We start from the raw sequence: 14,608 nt of genomic DNA on the forward strand, positions 1-14,608 counted from the left end.
CACAATTTCTCTCTTTCTCCTCTACCTTCCTTTTAAAAAGGTGATTTTTTTAAAATTTATTTTTTTGCCACTATCTTGCGATGAGATCCCATCTCATCACAATAATGCTCTTAACAAGCACACACAATGACACTGAATGCAACTTTACCCTCTCCACCGATTGCCGAGAAATTGATCAGCAGTCTGGAAGGCGGCTGGAGGTGTTTGGCCACTGTATTTCTAAGGTGCCTGGCTGTGCAAAAGTCAGAAGATCAAACTCCCTTTGACAGAAGGAGATGGGCAGCTTCCTTTGCTACTGGGGAACCAAAGCACCTGGAATGTTGCAGCTGAAAGGGCAAGCTTCCTTGTGTCTTCCTTTCTCACAGGAATATGAGCCTTCAGAGAAAGGGATGCACAGGTTCTCTCTTACAATAAAGGTGGTGCAGGTGACCATGATTTTTCTGCTACAAAAGATAGTCAAAAATGTGGACACATGAAAAAGTTCTGATAGCCTATATATCCCAGGATTCCAAAATAGCTTGGCTGCTTGCAAATAAATTGCAATCACCTGGAACAATTAGTCAACTGAGTATTTCACCACATACCAGGATTATAGCTGATAAAAACTATGCAGAAGCCCTTCATTCTGGGCACCTCTCTTTGGCAATCATACATAATCAAATACCTCAATACACGTAATCCAGTTGGTTTTTGTTTTGTTTTTTTAAATACTATCCTATCCTTAATATTAAGTGAATTTCTGCTTCTACAACAATGAACATTTGCTGGCAGGATGGCAGGTTAAAGTTCATCTCTCATTCGGTTTCCTGGACATCACATAGAATTGTATGTCATGTCAATATACGTCATTTTCAGTATTCAATGAAGCAAGGAATAGGATTATAGGACTAAAATGTAGAAAGAGCACAAGAAAACATGCAAATTTTCAGCATCAATTGTCAATGCTTTGTTTTATATCAAAACTGAGATGCAGGTACTTTCAGATATCAAAATTAAAAAATGTGTGCTAGAAACAAGGTAGATTTAATAAAATTTGCCAAAATGTAAGTGAAGATGAACAGAAAAGATCCTAAAGATTTTAAGCATATGTTGCTTTTATAAGGTTGAAAAGATACTTAGGCTGCAATCCAATCCTGCTGATCTGAAAGTAAGCTCTACTGAACTCAGTGGGACTTATTTTTGGGTAGGCATGCATATGATTGTACTGTTAGAGTCATCCAGCTCTGGCAATATCAGAGACTTAGCTCACCACTTTTCCACCTTTGGATAAAGGACCATGTTAACAATTACAGGGTCATAATCTTCAATATGTGAAGCTCACAATTCTCTATGGAAGCACAGTGTATCTATCCTAAAATAATTAGCAAGGAGGTATACAACTGAAATGATTTCGGGATTACCTCTGAAATTTTGAACTCAGGGTTCTTCCAATTGTCCAGGAAGTATAGTCATAAGATAGCACATCACAGCCAGACAGTTTGTAACTCCAGTGTGCAAAACCCATGCACAACTGCCTAACAGAATTTTCAGGCAAAGTTCTGCTTAGAAGAATCTGCTTAGAAGTCAGAAGTATTCACTTTACAGATCTGGATTACCATAATTTGTGTCTATTTCTAGTTTTAGACATGCTTCATTTTCTTCTTACTATATACCTTTAGATTTAATGATTTATCATTTGTATGCCCTTAGTATTCAGAAGAAACCATAGCGTAATTTACTGTTGAAAACACAGAACTGAAGACACAGATTTTTAACTGGAGGCAGCTATAGCCACATTGCTATTACTATATCATTTACTGCCTAAAGCTGAAGTTGTTTCCACATATGTAATGTATGTTAACACCATAATTGGTCATTTTATCACAGGCAGCCCATCCTAATACCCAAATATTTCATTACTGTACATAAAACTATCATAATCTGTACAGGTGTCCACCTACCACAAATGCAGAAAATCATTAGCATGGATTACATACTAGAAGTTAAAACTTGCTCCAAGTCCAACCACATGAAACTCTTGACTAACTGCAAACACTTCAAAATTGTAAGATCTAATATCCCCTCAAGAACCCAATATGAACAATAATATAGAAGGGAAAAAACAATTTGCAAGAGAAGAGATTTGCATGGATAGAAACCCTGCCTGTAGAGGAAATAGAATAATTCACACAAATTTAAACTTACCATTCACATTGCTAAACCAAAGATGAAGGCATAGTTTTTAGCATAAGAGCATTGAAATATGCTTCAAAACAGTCTTTGGCTGTGTCTCTCCCCAATTGGTCCGTCAAATACACAGCAGCTACAGCACAAAGCATCTTTATGGGTGGAATAAAAGGCTCTTTAAATGCTCCTTTATATTTTTTTTATTGAATGAACCCACTCTTACACAAAGTTCATGCCACGATGTCTCGAAGAGCAGAATTACCAGATCACAAGTTATCATCCAATTCTGGTAAATTACATACCGTAAACATGCAAGTATTTATTTGTGATACAGTTAGTAAATAAATGTTTAATCAATGCTTAGCAACATTTTAACATTTCAAAGCCTTATTTACAATGTCCATGACAGTGAAGTCTCCCTAAGGCTAATTTCAGGGTGGTTTTTTCCAAATAAAAAACTTCATTCAACATTTGTTTACTCTGGGAATTCCAAATATGTTTGAGCCATCCTTCATTACCTTCTTTCCTGTCTTAAGTCACTCTGTAATTGTCTAAATTATGAACTTCATGCTCTGCCTGTACAAAACCAATGATCATAGTGACATTTATTTTGTCAAGGTGTAAAGATATCCCTTGAGCAGAGGTTAGAACCTTGTGGACTATTGTTGAACTACAATTCCCAATCAGTCCCAGCCAGCATGACCAAAATATTTTTGCTAAATGTATGAAATATACAGCAGAAAAGCACTATATTTTCTTCCTCCAACAGACTGTAGCAGCTGCCCAACTGCCTTATAAAAAAACCCCTAAAACAGGAAACTGAAGCTGATCACATATGGCAATGCTGAAGAAATCTTGCCCTGGAGGTGACCCTTCTTTTTCATCATGTTCTTCATAATACATGTGGTAAAGATCAAGGGTGGAGCTCTTTCTGCGGACAAAATTACTATACAAAACTGTTGAAAGCATGTACTTTGCACTGGCCAAGTCTACAAATTCTGTTATCTGAGCGTTTGGAAGGCACTGTAAATGTTTTCCTTATCATAAATTCTGATAAATATGAATACAGTTTACATAAAAGCTACAATGATATGGGCCTAGAGGGACACACAAAGAAAGGAAGATTTTCAGTTTTGGATGAAAGTCTACAGGATCCTGCCAACTGATGTTTTAAAGAGACCCATCGGAACATTAGCCTATTTGCTCTCCCACCAAATAGAGGAACTCCTGGCATTTAAGAGGTGTGTATTCTCACTATTATAGGGATGCGGGTGGTGCTATGGGTTAAACCACAGAGCCTAGGACTTGCCAATCAGAAGGTCGGCGGTTCAAATCCCCGTGACGGGGTGAGCTCCCGTTGCTCGGTCCCTGCTCCTGCCAACCTAGCAGTTCAAAAGCACATCAAAGTGCAAGTAGATAAATAGGTACCGCTCTGGCGGGAAGGTAAATGGCGTTTCCATGTGCTGCTCTGGTTTGCCAGAAGCGGCTTAGTCATGCTGGTCACATGACCCGGAAGCTGTATGACGGCTCCCTTGGCCAGTAAAGCGAGATGAGCGATGCAACCCCCAGAGTCGGTCACGACTGGACCTAATGGTCAGGGGTCCCCTTTACCTTTACCTATTCTCACTATTGCCTTGCTTCAAATAGTGAATAAAAACAAATCTGGGCATTTGTAGCTGCCCTGGACTCACAGAATGACACATAGAAGAGATGAAACTGTCTAATGGTATCAACAAGTTGTTCTGAGATGCCAAACCTTGATATCCTTATAATTTGCCACTTGTTCACTCACCTCGGGTAAGCAGTAATTGGCTCTTGCTGAACACCTATATGCAATGTGCCTTTTATCTTTCAAATATCTGAAGTTCGAAACCTTAAATGGGTTTAGTATTGGCTGATTCTTTATGAGAGCCCCCCACCCAATAGCAAAAAATGGGGTGGTCTAGACAAGAGTGATTATTCATTTTGTGCTCTCCTGCCTTGAATACTCTGTACAGTATTCAAAATTTCAACACTTGAAAAAAGCCATATGGTGGAAATCCAGGGATGGGTGGAACTTACATTCATTTTTATCACATACAAAATACTTAGCTTCATTATTCATATTCACTCATACGTGTTTTGCTTCACTCTCTAACCTACTTTGTAAATACCATTACTCTCTCACTTATACGAAGTGGAAACAGACTGCTCAGTTTCTAACAGGAATGTAGCAAAAGAGATGGGACAGGACTTTATAATTTCCCCTTTCCTCATGGAATTCTTAGATTACATAAGGGGAGGAATGAAGTTCCTAGTTCTTTTCCCTTCCCTTCCAACTTCACTACTGGATTTCCCCTTTCTAAAGTTGTCTTTACACAAGGTTACACAACCTTGTCTCCCACAATGAAGTGTGCTACGAAATGAGGCAGAAAATGTTTGATTACTTCACTACAGAAATAGTATAAAGGTAAAGGTACCACTGGCCATTAGTTGCGGACGACTCTGGGGTTGTGGTGCTCATTTTGCTCTATAGGCTGAGGGAGCTGGCGTTTGTCCACAGACAGCTTCCAGGTCATGTGGCCAGAATGACTAAGTCGCTTCTGGCGAACCCAAGCAGTGCACGGAAACGCCATTTACCTTCCCGCTGGAGCGGTACCTACTTGCACTTTGAAGGGCAGGAGCAGGGACCAAACAACGGGAGCTCACCTCATCATGGGGATTTGAACCGCTGACCTTCTGATCAGCAAGCCCTAGGCTCTGTGGTTTAGACCACAGAGCCACCCGCGTCCCACAGGAATAGTATAGCCAGGTGAAAAAGTGAAGACCACATTCCTCATGGTGTGTAGAGGCAAATGGAATGATATCTTTTCCTTGCATTCTCATTTGTCACCAAATATTTCACTTAAGTGAAGGTGACCATGCCTCCCTCCAATCATTCTAGCCATCAGTCTCCTCACAGCTGCACCTGTTAATTTATAGCTGCCAAATCATTGGAGACTCATCTAACTCAGACTGAATGAATGCTTTATCGCTTTATTCAGAATCCAATTTCTAGTTTAACTCTAAAATTTCCTGACATAGAAGTCCATTTCGTATCTTGAGGTGAGCAATATGCAAACTGAGTGTGGGGCAAGTGATTGCCTACACCAGGCATGTCCGTTTTGGGGGCCTTAAAAAAGCTCACCAACTTTGGTTGGCCCTTACGCATGTTCACTTCATCAAATCTGTCCCTCTTTGAAAATAGTTTGGGCACCCCTGGCCTACACAGAAAGTAAGAACAGAGCTATAGTGTTGGCTTATATATGTCCCAGTGTTATCTTATCATTACAACTTTGGCTGAAGACTTGCCAATGCATGAGAAAATAGTTTAGGGAAAAGTGCATAAATTAAAGGTATTTTTTAAAAAGAATCTTGCGTACATTTCTTGATCATTAGCAAAGATAGCAGTAGCATACCTGCTGATTTCACATTCTTACCCATGAAATTTAACCTTTTCAATTATTTATTTATTATTTTAAATCTCATACAATGATATATGTTATTTATTTTAATCAGATTAGATTTGACAAGAACATTCATTAGGATGTGTAAGGGGAGTGAGATACATGAGATAGTATCAGCCAGTATGGTTTGTTGTTAATTACTATTTGTAAAAGTGTTTTTATAAACTGAAAACAAATTTGTTAATACTTAAAAAGGTAACTCCTAAATCCTCAAAACTTGCCAAAATTGAGTAAGGTCATATGCATTTTTGTCCAAATTATCATATCAGTCCCAGGATATGTTGCCTTAATCAGAGCAAATACTTCCATCATCATATCAGTTATTGGCAGGTTCTATTATATAGCTAATAGTAATAAGAAACAAAAAGTTATCCAGGCAGTAGTCCATCAACTGTTGCTGAATGAACTGCAGCAGAACCCTTTTTATCAAACCAGTAAAACCAAAAGAAAAACAAGAGTGTTTATATTAACTAAAGTGGATATTTGATATGTACACTTAAAGCTTAATCCAGTCCTATGATGGGTGTAGCACCTGTATTAGATCCCTATAGGGTAGGGGTGGAAAGTCTCTGGCCTTCCAAGTGCTGATGGACTACAATTCCTATTATCACTGACCACTGGCTATGTTGGCTGGTGCTGATGGGAGTTGGAGTTCAATAATACATGGAGAGCCACAGGTTCCTCACCCCTGCTTTAGGGCAAAAATAAGACACCTGCCCTCCTGCCTCCCATTTCCATGCACCACAGTTTCCTATTTCTATGGTACCCATGCATACCAAGGGGGGGGGGGACAGAGGTCTCCTGCTTGTGGGGATTCTTCTGAATAAACACTGCACGCTCCAAACATGATTAGATCAAACCATTGCTTTATTCTGTATTTTTATCCGTAGGAAATTAATGAGCATTTAAACTTCATTTCTACACTAAACCATAATCCAATTACATATCAGTATTGTATCACTGCTTGTCAGAATATTTTGAATGTGTTTGACCTAGTATTGTCAATGCTCAGTTTGACAGAAAGCTGAAAACTTATACAAGACACTGACATTTTTTCCTTGAAAAAGTCCTTTCCAAAGCAAATTACTTTTGTTTTAAAGCAAGGCTCTGCCCTTTATTTCCCAACCACCACCCACTCTTCCAAATAAACAAGTGAGACAATGTTTCATAGGAATTTTAATTGTTTCCATAACTCTCATTGTCTGCCAAAAACCACTTAATATGAGATAGCTGAGGGAGGACACACAAATACGTGCACGTAATTGTGTAATGAATGAAAGAACACGAGGAGATTCAAACTTCTGCTTCAGTTAATCTTAGTTTGAAAAAGAAAAATAGACACACAAAAATGTAGAGCATCATTTAAGATGCTCATCCCTGGACTCATATTCAGAATGTCAAATGCTGGTGGTCACGATGCTTTGGCAGGGCGGTAAAGTGGTGTGGGACTGAAATGGAGTTGTGGATTATCTTAGACTTGTTACACTGAGACAGCATCCTCTAGAGTCAATATGGTTTCCCCAGTAGTGATGTATGGAAGTGAGAGCTGGACTATAAAGAAGGCTGATCGCCGAAGAATAGATGCTTTTGAATTATGGTGCTGGAGGAGACTCTTGAGAGTCCCATGGACTACAAGAAGATCAAACCTATCCATTCTTAAGGAAATCAGCCCTGAGTGCTCACTGGAAGGACAGATCCTGAAGCTGAGGCTCCAATACTTTGGCCACCTCATGAGAAGAGAAGACTCCCTGGAAAAGACCCTGATGTTGGGAAAGATTGAGGGCACAAGGAGAAGGGGACGACAGAGGATGAGATGGTTGGACAGTGTTCTCGAAGCTACAAACATGAGTCTGTCATAATTCTTGCTTTCTACCTTTTTTCTGTACTTTTCCACTGAAGTATATAAGCTGGGGAGAACAAAGATGGTCAGGATAAATAGGGATAGGGAGTGACAGCACAGCAAGCTCCTCTAGGTGGTGTGAAGCACTATCAAGGCCTCAAGAGTTTTAATGTTTTTCGCTTGTAGCTCCTTGGTGGACAGTGGTGTTTGGTTGATACAGTGGCTAAGAATGGACTGAATGAAACTTTCCTCAAAACACTTAGCATTTGCTTCTAAATTTGTCTGCTGACAGCCATGCAATTGCAGAGCTTGGCAGGGATGGACGACAGGCAACCCAGAGTGCAGAATCAGACCATCAGTCCATACTTGCAGGCACTCTTGCTACATTCCAGGTACTAGATGACTTCAACAGTGATATAAAGCCACATGATTTAGACACAGGCAGGAAGCTACAGGTACCTTGCCATAAACAAATATCCAATGAAATAGGAAACCAGCAGGCTGAGTCTTGGGTGAGTAGCACTGAGGCCACTCTTCAAGTGTGTGGAGTCTGCTACAAAGTTGCCTCTTTAATTTTCACCACTGTAACCAAGGTATTTCTTCCAATAAACTAAGAAATATGTGGGTGGAGACAAAGTACTGTTAACACTGCAGTTTGCCTCTGGACATTAACAGTAAACCAGTAGGTTTACCTTTCAAATGTTAGAAATTGTTCTTGAATGCAGTTGATGATTTGTGATATGACAAAAGAGCAAGATTTGAAAAGATTCTGACAAAACAGCAATTCTGATCATTATAAAAATATGTGCTTTTCTGTCTAAACCAACCTTTTGGAATTTATCTCAATGTTACCAATGGTTAAAAGCAATAAAAACAACAGTCAGCTTTGTAGGTGATTATTTTCCTTAACTGCAGGGGAATAAGCTTCATACACTAGAGGGTCTTGATTTTCAAAGTGTTCCAAACATAGACGGAGTCTTAATTTTTTCCAAAATAATTGCCTATCTCATATTGAGATTTCAAAATTAGTATGTTTGCAGGAGGTATTTAAATCCAAATGTATCTATAATATTTGTAACTTTAGACTACTACTGCTGGAAATGTCCATGCTGCTTTCAGGTCTAAAAACTTGCCTTTCACAGCTGCAAAGGAAATGACAAGAGAAGAAAAACACAGGCAGCAGAGATCAGCAATTAATTCCATCCACAATTGGCCAGATGTTTGCTCAAGGAGGAATCAGTCTGTTTCCTTTAGGGGCTGTTGCCACTGAAAACTGATCTTGTGCTTTCAGAGACACAAACTGTTTGTAACATGTTAGGAATGCATACTGGATCACATAGAGATGAAGAAATAAAATCCAGATCGGGCTGTCTGCAGCGTGTGTTGCATATCTCGACTAAGAGGATCAAGTTATTCTATCCCCTCCCTTCCCCCACTCTCTTGATAACAATGGACAACTGCCAGCTCAGTCAGATTAAGTACCCAGAGTGTACGCAATTGTGCTTTACTGGCAAAAGAAAGGTGAAACATTCTTAGGGCTCTATCTTTTGTGGCATGTTAAAGTCATCCAAGGCATTATGTATTTTGGGAGGTGCTTGCCAAACAAACAGAATCAATGGCACACACTATTACTTGTGCTAGCTGGTTTCATGAAACTACTTCGAACAGCGCAACATATCTGGTCAGGAAAAACACAAAGTAAATTTTAGTTCTTGGTGGTATGCTGAACATATAACTAACTACAGGAGCTTTCCACATTCTGTATCCCTACATTGTGACATAAAAGCAGAAGCTTATCCAGAAAAACAGGTAAAGCAAAGTGTGTGCATTTTACCAAATAGCGCACCACCCCCTAGTAGCTGCAGGCAGCCGTTCAGCCCACAATTTCTCACATGCATTGCATCTTACAAGAACTTGCATTTAACATGCCCCCGCTCAGATGACACTGTGCTTTCCCACATAGCTCATGTACTAACCTTCAGTTAATGATTGAAATAAACCCATGCATACAGTTGTTCAAAGGCAGTGTACTGTCCAATTCATATGCTCCTGAACTTCAATTATTCATAGTCAATCAATCATGCCCTAAATATACTCAGATTAAACAACACCATATCTGATTTTGGTTATACAAACTCTGAAGATGAGGTGCTGCCTTCTGCACACACTTTTAAGTGAAAAAAATGCTTCTGGTATCTTGCCAGCTCAAATTAGCACGAACAAATACTACAGCACATGCCAGACCTATGCCAAAATGAATCACAGAGTAATACACATGCTTTGTATATTTAAATAGTACAGGTGTCTGTCGATGCCAATGTTACGTAGTACTAAAGTGAGGAAGAAATACGGGATCAACTCACTATCAAGAGGTGTTTGTGGTTAGTGTTCTAAGTAAGGTATTTGGTTAGCACTCAAGGAGTTTTAAACTGTTTTTAAAAGTTTCAGTGAATTGTTTTAGTATTGATATATTTAATCCTTTGGAGAAAGGTGCAATATATAATAAATAATAATAGTGCACACTTCCCACGATCAGGTGCACCTGATTTAAAAGTCCAGAAGGAAAGTCCTGTGTTGATAAATATGCAGAGATACATATATGTTTTACCTTAGTAATAGAACAGCTGTTTAATACATATGTCCCTTGTCAGTACGAACACAAACCTTTAAATAGCTATGCAAACTGATCGTTCTGATTAATGGTATCTCTTCTCTAGAATAGATAATGGATTTCAGTATTCCTCTTGCAGCTACTAATTGCCTTTCTGAAGTGTACATCAAAGCAGGAAGCTGCATTCATCATCCTACTTTAGGTGTTAAAAGTTTCTAATATTTCAGAAGAAACATTAGCCATGTTTGCACATAACAAAGCTGGACTTTTGGCTTTATTGTACTTTATTTTGAATGAGCAACATCCTGGTACCCAATTGCCTGCACTTCACTCCTCCTCTGGTGTGAGTGGCTCCACATTACCACTAAACTAATAAGCCACAATCACTAGCCAGCCTTAATCAATGGTTTGTTGGCATGCTGATTTTTGGCTTGTTGGGAAGCAACAAACCATGACCCCTGGGTTTGGATGAAATGGACAGCCGAGGCTTCCTGCTTAGTGCTGGGGGAGAGCAAAGGAGGAGCAATTAGGCAGCATGGCTTATCACTGCATGTGCGCACAGCTTGTAACTTCTAAGTACTTTTTGTAGGATTGAGATTCCTCCCCTCCTGCACCTCCAAATCCCTGCTATTAATATTTATTTACTCAGAATCCTCTTCAGCCTGAAAGGCCTCAAGGGTAACTAACAATCGAAAAGATACAAAATAGAAACACAGTAAATAAACAAAGCCAAAACCAGTATCAAACTCAGTTTAAAAAACCAAGCTAAAACATTAAGATCAAAAAGCCTGTGGGGAAAAAAGATATCCACCTGTTACCAAAAAAGACCGGTGCCAGATGAACCTCCGTGGGAAATGTATTGCAAAGACAGGGTGGCACAACTGAAAAGGATCTGGTCACTACCCATCTTAATTCTAAAGGTCTCAGATGAAGACCTCAACTTCTGGGCATTTTCATGTGGGAACAGGTGGTCTTTAAAACAGAAACGGCTGCAAATGCTTTCTGACTTTTAAGGAAGATATGAGAGATGCACATTTTATAGCTGATCCATTTCTTAACACTAACTGCTGCTGACTCAGCAGCAGAAGGCTTACTCAGATCAATTTCCTAGACTGTTATCTTGTTTTCCTTAAGAAATTCCTATCTGCAGCCTGCTAATTCACAGTGGACTCTGGGAACCTAAATATACACAAGTTTTCTCTGTACATGCAAGCAGTAGTGAACCTCCTTAGGTATGGATTCATGTTGACAAAACAATGAAGGTCTGGCAGTTATCCATTAACATACTCCCCCAAGAGGATGGGGAGAGAGAGGACAAATGGTCTTGACATGATTAGCAAATTAAGGCAGTGAAATTAATTCAGTGGTGTGAGTTGAGTCTTCTAGCTTCAATTTATTCCACACTGGAGAGCCATGCTATTAGTTTGATATGGGCCGTTGGAGATATTGGTGTGTAGTCTCTTGTTGAATTGTAGCAGGGTATGCAGCTGGTTCCTACTCAGGATATCTTCGACTTTACTTAGTGCACATTATATAATTTGTGTTTGATGTATCTGAGCTAATGGAACAGACAAGTTGTTTCATATTTTGTCTACATAGTTTTGTTTTTGTATGTATATGCAAAATGGTTTAAATCCATAATCTTATAATATGAAGCTCAAAGCCACTTTGCTCATTCCCATTATTGCTGTAAAGAGAGAGAGACCCTGTGCTGAAATCACAGTTGATGTTGGTTCTAATATCCCTGCAGACTAAATCACTAAGTGACAGCTCCCAGCATCATCATACAGTAAAGATGTTAACAACATGGGGTATAACACTGAGCTCTGTAGCACTCCATAGCATAAACGTCATAGGTTCAAGTAATAGTCTGCAATAATAGTCCACTGATCCAAGAATCCTAACACACAAATTTTCTATGGGCTTACTAAGAGTTTACTAAACTTGACAAGACACACTTTGCAGAAACTTTAGAGAGGAGAGAGGTGGGAAGGATGAGCTATAGGAAAAGAAATAAGATATGTTGATATGGTTAGAGTGTCATGATAAAACAGTAGCTCTGGAGTCATTATGAGTTATTCTAGAATGGGAGGCCATGAGTAAGGGATTGGAATCATACTGAAGACAAAGATGAGCATAGCTGAGCTATTCAAAAGTAAAGGTAAAGGTAAAGGGACCCCTGACCATTAGGTCCAGTCGTGGCCGACTCTGGGGTTGCGGCGCTCATCTCGCTTTATTGGCCGAGGGAGCTGGCGTACAGCTTCCGGGTCATGTGGCCAGCATGACTAAGCTGCTTCTGGCGAACCAGAGCAGCTCACAGAAACGCCATTTACCTTCCTGCCGGAGCGGTACCTATTTATCTACTTGCACTTTGACATGCTTTCGAACTGCTAGGTTGGCAAGAGCAGGAACCGAGCAACGGGAGCTCACTCCATCACGGGGCTTCGAACTGCCAACCTTCTGATCGGCAAGTCCTAGGCTCTGTGGTTTAACCCACAGCACCACCCGCATCAAAAGTAGTACAGGGCTATTATTCCTAAACAGTCACCCACTTATTACACTATCCTGCAATCACTGAGATCTTTAGTTAAGCCTAAGTTTATTGCCATAAAAACACTCAAAATACATAATGTCATTCTTTTACAACATGTAACTAGTTCATCTAACATTTTGACCCTTTTTTCAGTGACCACAAGGGTATTACAAGAAATGTGCACATGCCTACACATAAGCTGCAAATGCAGATGGAATGTTTGCTTTCCTTTAAAAAATGGTAATGGGTAAGGGTACACAATTTTGGAAAAAGAAATAATAAATAGGTGGACAGGTCTTGCCTGACCAGCTAGTCAAAATATGTTTGTACATAAAGGCAAATAAACTGACCTATACTGGATCAGAAGAACTGTGCCCCAAAATGGTTGTTTATTTATTTGATTCAATTTATGAATCACTTTCAATAAAATATCTCAGAGATTTCACAATAAAAATGTCAACAATTAAAACAATTACATGTGCAAAAGCAATAAAAATAATTCCATATATAAAACACTTAGTGGTGCACCCAGGTTTCACTATCAATTCAGCTTAAATTATTTCCAAACTCTGATATAGACAGCATAAAACCAGAACAGAAAGGAAATGGGATGAAAAAAATTTGCTACTTTTCAGAGGAAAAGCCTCAGCAACTGTGAGGCATCCAGCGGTAACTAAATCCAAAGAATAAAGCTTACAAAAATGACATCAGTTTCAGCTGGCATGCCAATATACTTCACTAGCACAAATAAAAAAGTTCTTAATAACATATCATTTTTTTAAAGTCAGTTTTTGCCACATGCATATTTCAAATCCTCATGTTATTAAAGCTGCACAATGAGGTTGATAAAATTGCTTGAGAATGTATTTATACAGTCTCTTTTTGGAATATATTTGCAATAGATATGTTTGCAATAAAAGTATATCAAAATGTTGCGAAGGACAAAAATGATATCCATTGACGATTTACAACTCTGCTGGTTAAAAAGTGAAGGCTTGTGGGATACAAGTTTGTTTCCCAGCAGTTACTTTTCATTTCAATGTTCCAACAAGTTTATAAAAACAAGAGAGAACCTATTGTTTTAACTCTGTCTGAGTTGGTTACTTCTAAGATAGCAAAGCAGGAGGCAAGAGCTTAGAATTAAATGTTGCAACATTAGGGTGAATATTTTCTTACAACCCTTTATTCTGGTTTATTTCAAACCTAATTTGAGAATCTTGTATGACAGCAAAATATAACTCCCCCCCACCCCAGTCACTTGCAAAACTAAAGAAAGATTTCATGAAAAGGTTCAGAAAAAAACATGTCTCAGAAACTAAACATGCAATTCTCTTAAACCTGAATTGCCCTACAACTGAACGTGCAAGGGAAAGAACAGATTGTGATGCTTACCTTAAATGAGGCCCCTAGAACTGAACTGGAAAACACCATCCATGTTGGGGGAGAGAGGAGAAAAACAGCAACATTTCAACTCCCACCAGAACTCACTCCTGCATAATTTCTTTTAAAAGCCATAGCCAAGTTTTTCTTACCCATAAGTGCAATCAAGAACTTTACATTAACCTTCTCCTTTTTGTGTTGTATGAAACCACTTTATCTCATAGCCCAGGAATCTGACAGGGAAAGCGATATGGAAATTTATCTGCTGCCAGAAAACGGCCTTCATGCTTGCGTATGGTACTGGAAAGAGGAGGGACCGTTGGGCAGATAAGGAAGAGCATTTTAACACTCTGCAGACGCTGTAAGTAAAATAACAGCTACTTGATATATTTTTAAACACAAGATTTGTTTTCAAAAGGTATTCCTTAAGATACTTTCTAGGCAAATTCATTAATCTGCCCAGAAAGTATCTTTAGGAAACTCCCTATTTAGATACTTGTGAGGTAATAAGATTGTACAAAGTTGTGTGGAGTTAAGAGTTAAGAGTCAATTCGGTATATTTGTCATCAAACAAATGTAGATTAACCTAATTA

At 39.0% G+C, this 14,608-nt stretch overlaps 1 protein-coding gene across 25 annotated transcripts in view; it reads right to left on the reverse strand.

The window, feature by feature from the left end:
* ADD3 (adducin 3) overlaps positions 1–14,608 on the reverse strand; it is a 94,651-nt gene that overhangs the window by 36,073 nt on the left and 43,970 nt on the right. For 6 of the 25 annotated variants that reach the window (XM_083504821.1, XM_083504807.1, XM_083504809.1 and 3 more), the window contains exon 3: positions 14,028–14,052. The exons of 14 other annotated variants lie outside the window; for them this stretch is intronic. The gene's annotated coding sequence lies outside the window, so the exon portion shown is untranslated. Of the gene's footprint in view, positions 1–2,184; positions 2,293–14,027; positions 14,053–14,167; positions 14,310–14,608 lie in introns of those variants that run through there. 5 more of the 25 variants (XM_083504810.1, XM_083504824.1, XM_083504814.1 and 2 more) reach the window with 3 other exon arrangements.

Source organism: Podarcis liolepis (assembly GCF_965112155.1).
Source record: "Podarcis liolepis genome assembly, chromosome: 5".
NCBI classification, from domain to species: Eukaryota; Metazoa; Chordata; class Lepidosauria; order Squamata; family Lacertidae; genus Podarcis; species Podarcis liolepis.